Genomic DNA, 11220 nt, shown 5'->3' with positions numbered 1-11220 from the left:
TTGATTCTCCTTATTTTGCAAGAGAGATACTATTGTAGTCATTGCATCTGTTGCTTTATTTTCATTTCTTGGAATCTGGGTGAATGTGATTTCTTTAAAGTGTTCTTTAAATTCCTCCACCAGTTGTTTGTATGGCATCAGCTTATCATCCTTTGTTTGATATTAATCATTTATTTGATTAATGATAAGTTGTGAATCACCATAGACATGGAGTTCTTTGACATTCCACTCAATGGCCATTTTAAGCCCTATAGCTAATGCTTCATACTCTGCAGTGTTATTGGTGTATGGAAGTCACAGTCTATACGATTTTGTAATTGTGTGTCCTTGAGGTGTGATGAAAAAGATTCTTGTGCCTGATCCATATTGGGTATAAGAACCTTAAAAGTACAATTCCCAAAAGTTTGTACTTATTGTTAAGATATTTGCATCAGGAAATTCGATGTGCAAAGGCATGTCATTTTGTAAAGGTGCATCAGCCAGTTGATCAGTGATGACTTGTCCCTTGATAGCTTTCCAGTCAACATATTCTATGTCAAATTCACTCAGTATCATAACCCATTTGGATAGTCTCCTTATCAATGTTGACTTTCTCAACAAATATTTGAGAGGATCTATCTTTGCTATTAGTTTTACGAAATGAATCAACATATAATGTCTCAACTTCTGAGTTACAAATACAACTGCTAGACATATTTTTTTCAATTGAGGAATAATTTAATTCGTAGCCAACAAGTGTCCTACTGATATAATAAATTGGTCTTTCTTTTCCTTCATCATCATGTTGAGCTAGGAGAGCGCCTAATGATACACTTGTCACTGAGACATAGAGTAACAATGGTTTCCCTTTGGCTGGTGATATCAGTACTGGAGGACTCATAAGATATTCTTTTATTTGCAAGAAAGCTTCTTCACATTTTATATCCCATTTGAATGGAACATTTTTATGTAGAAGATGGGTAAATGGAAGGCATTTATCGGCCAACTGAGAAACAAATCTCCTAATTGATTGCAATCTTCCTTGTAAAGATCGCAATTGACTTATGTTCTTAGGTGACTCCATCTCCATGATAGCTTTGACTTTTTCAGGATCTACTTCAATGCCACAAGTTGATATAATGTACCCAAGGAGCTTTCCAGAGGTTACCCCAAATGCGCATTTCTTTGGATTTAATCTCAATTGATATCTTTCCAGCCTGTCAAAAATCTTGCTTAAAATGTTCAAATGTTCTTATGTTGTATGAGATTTTGCAAGTATGTCATCGACATAATCTTCCATAAATGTGTGCATCATATCATGGAAAATTGTCGTCATAGCCCTTTGATAAGTTGCTCCTGCATTCTTAAGCCCAAATGGCATGACATTCTAGCAATATGTTCCCCATGCACAGGTGACAGTTGTCTTCTCTTGATCTTCAGGTACGATTCTTATTTGATTATATCCTGAGAAGCCATCCATTAATGAAAACATCTCACATCCTTCTGATAAGTCCACTATGATATCAATGTTTGGTAGTGGGAAAACATCTTTTGGACATGCTTTATTCAGATCTCTAAAATTTGTATAGACCCTTATGCTCTTATCTGGCTTTGATACTGGTACAATACTTGAAACCCATTCTGGATAAGCAACTGGTCTTATGAAACCTACTTCTAATAGTTTCTTCAGCTCGGTTTTTACAAGAAGAGAAATATGTGGATGCATCTTTTTTAGCTTCTGTTTAACGAGTTTTTCTTTTAAATCCACATTAAGATGATGCATGATAAGATCGGGATTAAGTCTTGACATATTTGCATAAGACCACGCAAAATTTACTTGTCTTTGCATAAAGAACTCCATTTATTATTTCCCCTCTTTTTCTGACAATGAGGCAGCAAAATGAAGTATTTTAGGATCCTTTGATGTACCAATGTTTACTACTTCTATTGGTTCTATCAGGATAGCAGATCTCTCTTGAAAATATGCAAGAAGAATGTCAAACTTTCCATCTTTTGGCACCTCAAGGAGATTTTCACCATCAGATACGTCCTTTGTTTTCTCTTTTGATTGATCTAATGTCGCCATGAAATGGTTTTCAGCAATAGGTCTCTTTCCTTGTTTTATTTCATTTTTGCGACTGGAAAATTTGGCATTTTTCTGACTACGAGAAACATCACTTGATTCTACAATGGAAGATATCTTAGGATGGATGGGCTCAACAACGTTAAGGTACATGGCTAAGTCATGATCATTGGAAAAGACATTCAGTCCGGGGTTATCTAAATTATCCCAATCAATTAATTTGGGATGAAGAAGGGGTAAATCATAATCACTGCCATCATTAGGTGTTTCAACATTCATGACATAATGATCATAGCTTGGCATAGAATAGGCACTGTCATAGATTAAATGTTTTTAAGAATTGTCTTTCCCAAGAGTCTCTGAATTAGTCTTAACAAAATTAATATTAGCATTGTGTAGTTCACACTCAAGTGGTTCTTCAACTGACGTTTGTCCCTTAAATGAATGGATTATATCCACACACACATCTTTAATATTGCAAATTCCTTCTTGATTGACCTCATTTTCATTTAGAAGTTGACATATTTGTGCACATGATAAAGAGGGTTCTTTTAATAGATTTTGTCTCCTTTCAAACTCAACTTCTTATGGACTAATAGTCAATCCAACTTGACTATCTCTTAGTTCTTCTAGGGTTCTGCCAAATCTAGATACGTCTTGTTCCTCTCTTGATGAAAATCTTGTATTTTCAGATGGTTGATCTATCCTTGTTTGTACTTCTTGTGGCATTACTTCTTTGTCTTTGTCATTTCCTTTCCTTTTTGCATAAGCCTCTTTTCTCTAAATTCTGAGTTTTTCTTGCCTTCTTTCTAACTTCATCTTTTGTTCTGCAATAGACAAGTCTTCTTTTGTGATAGTTGCTTGGTCTTCATTGTGTTCTTTACTTGATGTACTAGATAAGACATCTGGACCCCATTCATATTCATTGGAATCTGTCTCTGAATCCTGATCTAAGATTACTCCACTATACCATACTGGAATGTCGTATGGTACGAAAAGTTCTCTGATTTCTGCCATCTCTATTTTTACTATTTTTGGAATATCTTGTTCAAACTTTGCATTTGTTTATATTTTCAGAACTTGTTGACAATATTTTTCATCACCTTGGATGGCAATCTCCTCCTCTTTCTTTTCATGTTCTTCTTGCTTCTTTTGTTTATTGGTTATTGTTTCGGCCGCTTGATGTAGCTTTTCTTGCCAATTTTCTTCTTTAGAAACTGATTTCTTTCTCCACTTTTGTTGTTGATGATTATGTTGCTTTTGATTTAATTTTAGATATCCCAACTCAGATTTATCTTCTGTGGATTGTGAGTATGGACAAATAGGTTCTGAAATACCTTGATGTTGCTTACCAATTGGTCCTTTCACTCCATATCCCATCTTTTGCATGATTTCATATCCTTTGCCATATTGTTTTATGGGAATATTGATTTCTCCTGCTATTGCTATATTTTTGTCTTCATCCTTGTACAACCAACCAAGAATGTCTTTGTCTTTATTTTCTTCTTCAAGAGTTCCAGCACTAACAAATGTTCCTTTAAACATATGTTTTCATCTTTCTGATGGCTTTGATTGAATATTTGTAGGCTTACCATATGACTTAGGGGAAAGTGGAAAATTATGCAAAGAATATTTTCCCATTTCTTCATTATTTAAGTTGAGCTTTTCTTCAAAAGTTTCCCATAACTTTGCTTGAATTTCTTTGGTAGGATATACTGATTCTTTGTTATGTGGAACTCTTGTATCTTGTGTTGGCTTCAAATTATTGCAATATTGATTGGAATCTGCAATTATAGTGATCTCTTTTCCTTCATGAGGAAATTTCACACATTGATGATACATAGAAGGAACTGCTTGCGTCTTGTGAATCCATGGTCTTCCTAGAAGAATGTTGTAAGAGAGGTTTAAATCTAAAACTTGACACAATGTATCCCTTTCCACAGGTCCTATCCTTATTAATAGCAAAATAGTTCCTTTAGAAGAATTTTTTGCTTCATCATAAGCCTTGATGGTTATTTTCTTTTTCGGGTCTATTGCATTCTCTGAATATCCCAAATCTTTTATCAAACTTAATGCACAAATGTTTAAGCCAACTCCTCCATCTATGAATACACGTTTAACATGAGTTTTATTAATGGAGACTTCAACATGTAAGGGAGCATTGTGAGGATGTTGTAAGAATGCGTCATCATTTTCAGAAAATGATAAGCAATGAGGAGCTATAAGGTGTCCTACCATGTTTTGGAACTGATCTACATCCAAGTCTTTTGAAACTATTGTTTCCACTAAAGCTTTCTCCAAAATTTCCTTATACATAGGTGAAACCTTGAGAAGTTCCAGAATTGATATTTGAGCGGGTATTCTTTGTAATTTCTCCACTAAATTGTATTCTTGTGATGTGGATGTTGAATCTTTTGCTATACCTAGAAAGGTAACTTTTGCTTTGCTTCTCATGATAACATTGATTGGTTCTAAAGATGGATTTTCATTAACAATGATCACATATACTACATCATCATATGTATAAGTGTAATTCACTTTGGCTTTTCCTTTGTCATCTTTTAATTGGGATGATTCACCTTTGTCATAATTTGGAAGTGGAGTTTTGAAAGCCAAGTGTGATTCGTTTGTCTTATGGCTATCCACTGTGATGGTTCCATTATTGATTAGATCTTGGATAAGGTGTTTCAATCTCTGACAATCATTTGTTAGGTGTCCTTTATTCCGATGATAATTGCAAAAATGATTGTCATTCCACCAATTGGGCTTGACTGGTGGTTCATAACTTCTTGCTTCTGGTAAAACAATCAATTTGTTGGCAAGAAGAGTTTTTAGAGATGATTCCAAAGATTCTCCAATGTTTGTGAATTTCCTCCAAGGATTGGAGAAAAAGGACTTGGCTTTATGGTTTTCTGGATTGTTATTTCTTGGGTTTTGACTTGATAGATTAAAAATTGGTTGTTGTTGTTTTGTAGTACTATTATCGTCATTCCCTTCATTGCTAACATTCCTATTGTTTGACCAGAACTTGGGTTTGTCATTGTTGTTGTTGTTGTTGTATGAATTATTGTAAAGTTTTAGCTCTCCTTTCTTTACCATTGCATTCTCTATTTTTAGACCATTCTCGATCATTTTGGCAAAAGCGGGAGGACATTGCATCCTTAGTCGATAACTCATTTCACTGATAAGATTATCAATGAATATGTCCATTTTTTCTTGATTAGGTACATCTTGGGGATACCTATTAAACATGCATTTCCATCATTGTAATAAAATCATAAAGGATTCACCATTCTTTTGTTTAACATTTCAAAGAACTAGCATTGTTATTTCATTCCTTATATTGTAGGAGTATTGTGAAATAAACCTATTCACAAGTTCTTCAAAGGATTTGATTCCGGATGGTAATCTTGAAAACCACTCCATTGATTGTCCATTTAAACTCCTAGGAAAAAGACACATAAGGTAAGTTTCATCATGAGCAAATTTCATGCTCATAGTACAAAACTCCCTAATGTGAACTTGAGGATTAGATTTTCCATCGTATTTGTCATATTTAGGAATCTCGCAATGTTGCGGAAATGGTATCATATTCAGATTTTTATCGAACGGATATCGGCATATATCTTCTAATGAATACTTCTTGGAGCTTGTCCCATTTTGCATGTCTTGCATCTGTTGTTGTAGAGTTTGTATTTGTTGAGTAAGGTTTGACAATGGATTACCCACATAGTTTCTCCTTGTTTCTTCGTGAATTCTCTTATCACTACACTCTTTTCTTGTGTCATCCCTTTCTTTCCTTGTTTCTTCATGACTTTCTTTGTTCATGTCCTCGTTATTTGGATCATCTATGTTTTGGGTGTTACTTGCCTCTGCATCTTGTTTCAAGCTTTCTATGTTAAAGTCTTGTGGTAGTTTAGCTCCATATTTTGCCAACATCAAGAGATATTTTTCTTTTTGTTTTGCCAACAATTTTTCCATTAGCCTATCAAATTTGAAATCTTGCTCAAGGTCTCTAATGGTGCTATTGACTGCTTCTTCGTCAACAGCAGTAAATCCAAAAGTGTGGAATACAGGAGCATCTTCTTCCTCCATTTGTTATTGTTTTCTAAGTTGTTCGTGTTGGGCTCTAGTCCAAACTAGCATGTGATTATTTCAAAGTTATTGAAAGTTCCAAAGGATAAAGTCAATAGGTGATTATTGGTTTAGGAAGATATGCCTTGTTGATTTTACCACTATTGTTTTTCCATTGGGATAAAGTGTCTCTTTGTTGAAAAGCACATCTTTGCAAAATTTCATCGTCAAATTCTGTACCGCAGCCACGTAGGTAGTGACGAAAATGGTGTAGGAATGTCCTATGTTTCAATAAGATCTTGCGATTGATATACAAGAATCTTATCCTTTTCAGAGTATATTTATAACTAGGTTTTCTTTTCTTAAGGTGATACTTAAAAGTCATATAAGCATTTGGCAATTCACAAGTTTATTTGATTCCAATGTTGGTGTGATTCTAGTTTTGATATAACCTAGGCTCAAAATAGGAAAGACATATCCAAGATTAGGAACCTAGTATAGATTGGTCAAGCTTCGTGATAGAGGATTTGGTTATCCTGATGAGAAACTTGACAAGGATGTTGATTTTTGCACTTAAGATGTTTGAATCAATAGCTTGTTGAATGTTGATGTTTATAGAAACTTTTGGGTATAACCTGTTGGACTAGTGACCTAGTTGTTTGAACTAGTTTGAAAATACGTGATGGTTTAGAGACAAATCTACTTCAAGAATTATTTTGATATTGATGTTTTGACACTTTGATTTTGATCTGGTGTTTCAAGTGTTGGAAAGCTTTTTGTATTACCCTTTTGATCACACTTTTTCAATAATTTGTTGGATTTTTTCTCTCTTGTAGATGATAATTTTCTTCAATTTTTTGACCATTTGGAACATGTTACAGACATAGAAGACACAATGTTTAATAAACAAAATTCACAAGCAAGTACAATCCCTATGGTAGGCTGAGACAATAGTTGCTGAATCTCATGTGGGGTTTCCCCCGAGGCTACGCTATTCAAAACGGTTATTTAGATGCTTGACCCCACTGGCTCCACCCTCAGCACTCACTTCTTCGGGGCAGCCAAGCACCAGTTTCCATGAAAACTCCCCATGGTAAACTTTATATCTCTACTAGGAACCATATGTATGTGAGCCACTTCAGAGGTCCGACCTCCTGTGCCAACAACTAGAAGAATTTTGGCAACTAGTACAAGTGGTTTTTAGTAAAGGCTTCTAGTCATGTGGCCATACATCCGACACTTTCAGCTCTGTAAATGTAGAAGGTTCCCAACCTATAGAGGTTACGCTCCATCGGGTTTATGGGGAAACATAGTGTCGGTATGAACTTATCAGCACATGTTGTTAGGGACATTCATCACAAACATGATTTATTTATAGTGGATTGGAAGGACTTGGTATTAGCCCGTTTCCACTTTAGGTCATTCCCCTCTCACTGGCCCCCTCAAGGCAGCTCGGGAAGGTAGGCCCTCTAAAGGATTTAATTGCTTGAAAGTAAAGAAAGCTTAAAAGAGTGGGTTTGGCTTTTTGGTCACCCAATTAAGGGGAGAGCATATACCTACCACTTTCAAGACACAAAATATAAGTGTTCTTTTTAATCTTCTCAAAGCAATTATTGGCTAAGTCCTATTTGGAGATGTTGCTCCAACAAGCATGGTGTTCATTTTAGCCCTTTTAAAATTCTATGTGCAACTATTTTAGAGAAAATACTAAAAATGCAAGTTGCATGTTGTCAATTCATCCTCTTAGTTAAACTAGATGAACAAGATATGATATATTACTTCCCAAATGAAGACTTTTAATTAACTAGATAAGGACATGCATAAAATTTGCCTTAAACACCATCCTACACATGCATGTTAGTAGTCTAAAAAATCTGATTTCTTGGACATTTCGGACCTGCAAGAAATTTTTGTTAGTTTGTAAACAGAAGCACTAATCTAACACATGCGCTACCTTTTTGCTCAAAAGTGCTAACCTATAGGTCAAAGCGCTAACCTAGACTACAAAAGAACTGCTTTGTGGATACAAAAGTGTGATTTCTTTGACAAATGCGCTAACCGAGGACACAAATGCGTAAACCTGTAATGCAAATGCGCAAACTTTAAGACAAAAGCATTAACCAAAAATGCTCATGCGCTAATCTATGGTGTAAATGCTCTAACCTAAAAGGTTAATGCGCTAACCTAAGATGCAAATGCACTAACTTGCAGAACAAAAGCATTGTCAGAATTCAAACATGCATGAATCTGCATTACAAATGCGTTAATTTTATTATTTGCGAGATTTTTAAAGGTATATGCGAGGTCTATGAGCCCCACGGTGGGCGCCAAAATGTGTCGACTTGAATTTCATCCTCAAAATGTTACCTGCAATAAGTTAGTTTCACAAAATACAAATGGAAATACTACAGGAAATCCAAACTCAACCAATGAAACTACATGAAGTACATATGAAATAAAATACTAATATTACCTTCATGGCTTATGTCTCATTGTGTCCTAACTCCACTATTCCTGGTTGTAGATGGTGTGCTCTTAGACAATGCACTGATGGCTTCCAAGATGGCATATGAAGAATGGACTGATATCTTGTAGTTAATTGATACTATGATATGTAATACTACATGATTATGCTAAAATAATTATGCTATATGATTATTGCTATTGCTATTTGCTATTTGCTTTAAAAACTCACTAATGCATATGATTGATTTGAAGACTCTTGAAGTCTACTGAAGTGTAACTCTCTCTCAACTAAAGCTCTTGATTTTATAGACTTTGAGAGGATGAGATGATGTGGCTTAGATCAACAGTCGTGATCAAATCTAAAGATTTGAATGGTTGTGAGCAAAGGTGAAGGTTGAGAGAAAGGGAGAAGGAGAAGACAAGTGTCACTCATCTCACCTTGACTGGGTTGCTAACTGAGGGAATCTAGGGATGGTTGGAGGAAATTTAGGAATGATAGGACAAGTGGACTCAAGTCCTTCCTAAGATGTAGGGGATGTTGGAGAGAATATAGGAAATGGTTATGAAATATGTGTATGTATACAATATTCATTAAGTTTGGAAGTTGGAGATAAATGATGAATTAATATTTAAGAAATATTAATTTTCTTAGCCACATGTTTGATGAGTTGGCAAAGGGAAGATGAAGTGGAGATGGAGGCTGAGTTGGAAAAGGGATTAAATAATATAGAAATTATTTAATATTTGAGACTATAGGAGAGGAGAATAACTATTAAATATTAGATACTTAATTGTTTGGAGGAGATAATTAAATATTAGATATTTAATTAACTTGATTAAAAGGATAATTAAATATTAGATATTTAAATTAGAAGAGTAGGATAGATGAATTAATTAATAAAATATTAATTAATAGAAAGATATGAAAATAAATTAAATAAATTAATCTTTTCAAATTAACTATTTAATAGAAGAATAATTATTAAATAAATATAAAATATTTATTTAATTGCTCATAGCCAATTTTTATGTGTATACAAAGATGATTTAAGATTTCCCACCATGGTTTGAAATTGGTCAATATTAAGATTGGATGGGACATACGCTTCTTGAAGAGATTTGTCTAAGATCATTTTATATGATGGTGACATCCGCAAAAGCTCAAGGATGAAAATTTGTGCAGGCGTCTTTTCTGGTTGGTCGACAAGGTTCTTCTTCTTTGGACCATATGTTTTTTTTTATGGCACACCTTGTAGTGTGACCTTTCTACGACAGGTAACAACATTGCATTCAAAATTCTTGGCTTTGATGGTTATCATTGAAATGTATTCAATATCTTCAGTTATATTGTTGACAGTATAATCATAAGATGCTCATGTATAATTGACCTCACTATCATTGTTCTTCCATTAATGGGAGGAAATTCCCTTTTCATATGACAGGAGTGGATTCTTGAACATTGTATGTGTTGGCATTTTGGTGCATTTTGTATGACTGGTGAATGAAATGGTTGTCATTGTTGGCAACATCAACTTCTAAGTCTTCACAGTTCATTAGCAAAGAAGTAAAGGATAACTAGTAAAGAACAAGAGTTCTTATTCCTATCGGCAGTGAGTAGACCGATATACAAAGGTTAACTAGCTAAACAGAGTATAGACCGGCTAAGCAATGTGTAGATAGGGTAAGAAGTGAGTAGATCATCACACAGGAGGTCAATTGGCTAAGCAATGAATAGATCGGCACACAGGAGGTTAATCGACTAAGTAGATAAGAGATGGATATACACGAGGTAATCGATTATGCTGAAATTGATCAGTACTCCAACATAATAGGAGTCTCAATCGACAGACCAGGAAACGTCCAGTTGACATCCAGTTAAACCGGCAATCTTCTCCAGTCAACCGGTGGACTTATCGGCATGAACGATTGTCTTGATCGATATTCCTGGAATGATTTCTGCAGAGTAATTTAAGGTGCGGTAATAGAATTTTCAATCTGATGTTTTGGAGGGAAAGTTAGCGCCAGAACCTAAGGCAAATATATTCACACATTTCATTCTGATTATGTTGTTGTTCATATGAAAAGAGATTAGAGAAAGTGAACACAGGGGGAGCAGAACAGAGTATAGCAGATACAGGTATGAATAGATGAAGCCGATACTGATTAGTTGAACAGAGCATGCAAAGCGGATCTATGAGATAGAGGTAGTGTCATTAGAGAGATCATTCATCTTTGTTGCCTTCTAACAATTGCAGCATTGTAAATCCCTTAACAAGGTGAACCTTAACCGATTCTTTATGTAAAATCTCTTAACAAAGTCACTTCAAATATGAAGTTATAAAAATCCTCTAGCAAGGTGAACTTTAATAGGTTCTAAGGTATTCTTAACTGGATACTAGTCACTCCTAACAGGGTGATGTTCTCAGAAAGAACAGATTGTAAGCTCTTAACAGGGCATCTTTCTTCACTGAAATAAGAGAGAATGTGGGTTATCCCTATCGTGGTTTTCTCCCTCTAACTAAGGGTTTCCACATATAATTACCTATGTTATGTGATAATTATGTTTGCATGCAAATCTCTTTTCTATGATGTTATTTTCTTTCGTGATTTACACAATG

This window comes from Cryptomeria japonica, chromosome 4, assembly GCF_030272615.1.
Source record: "Cryptomeria japonica chromosome 4, Sugi_1.0, whole genome shotgun sequence".
NCBI lineage: Eukaryota > Viridiplantae > Streptophyta > Pinopsida > Cupressales > Cupressaceae > Cryptomeria > Cryptomeria japonica.
This window is presented reverse-complemented; position numbering follows the sequence as displayed.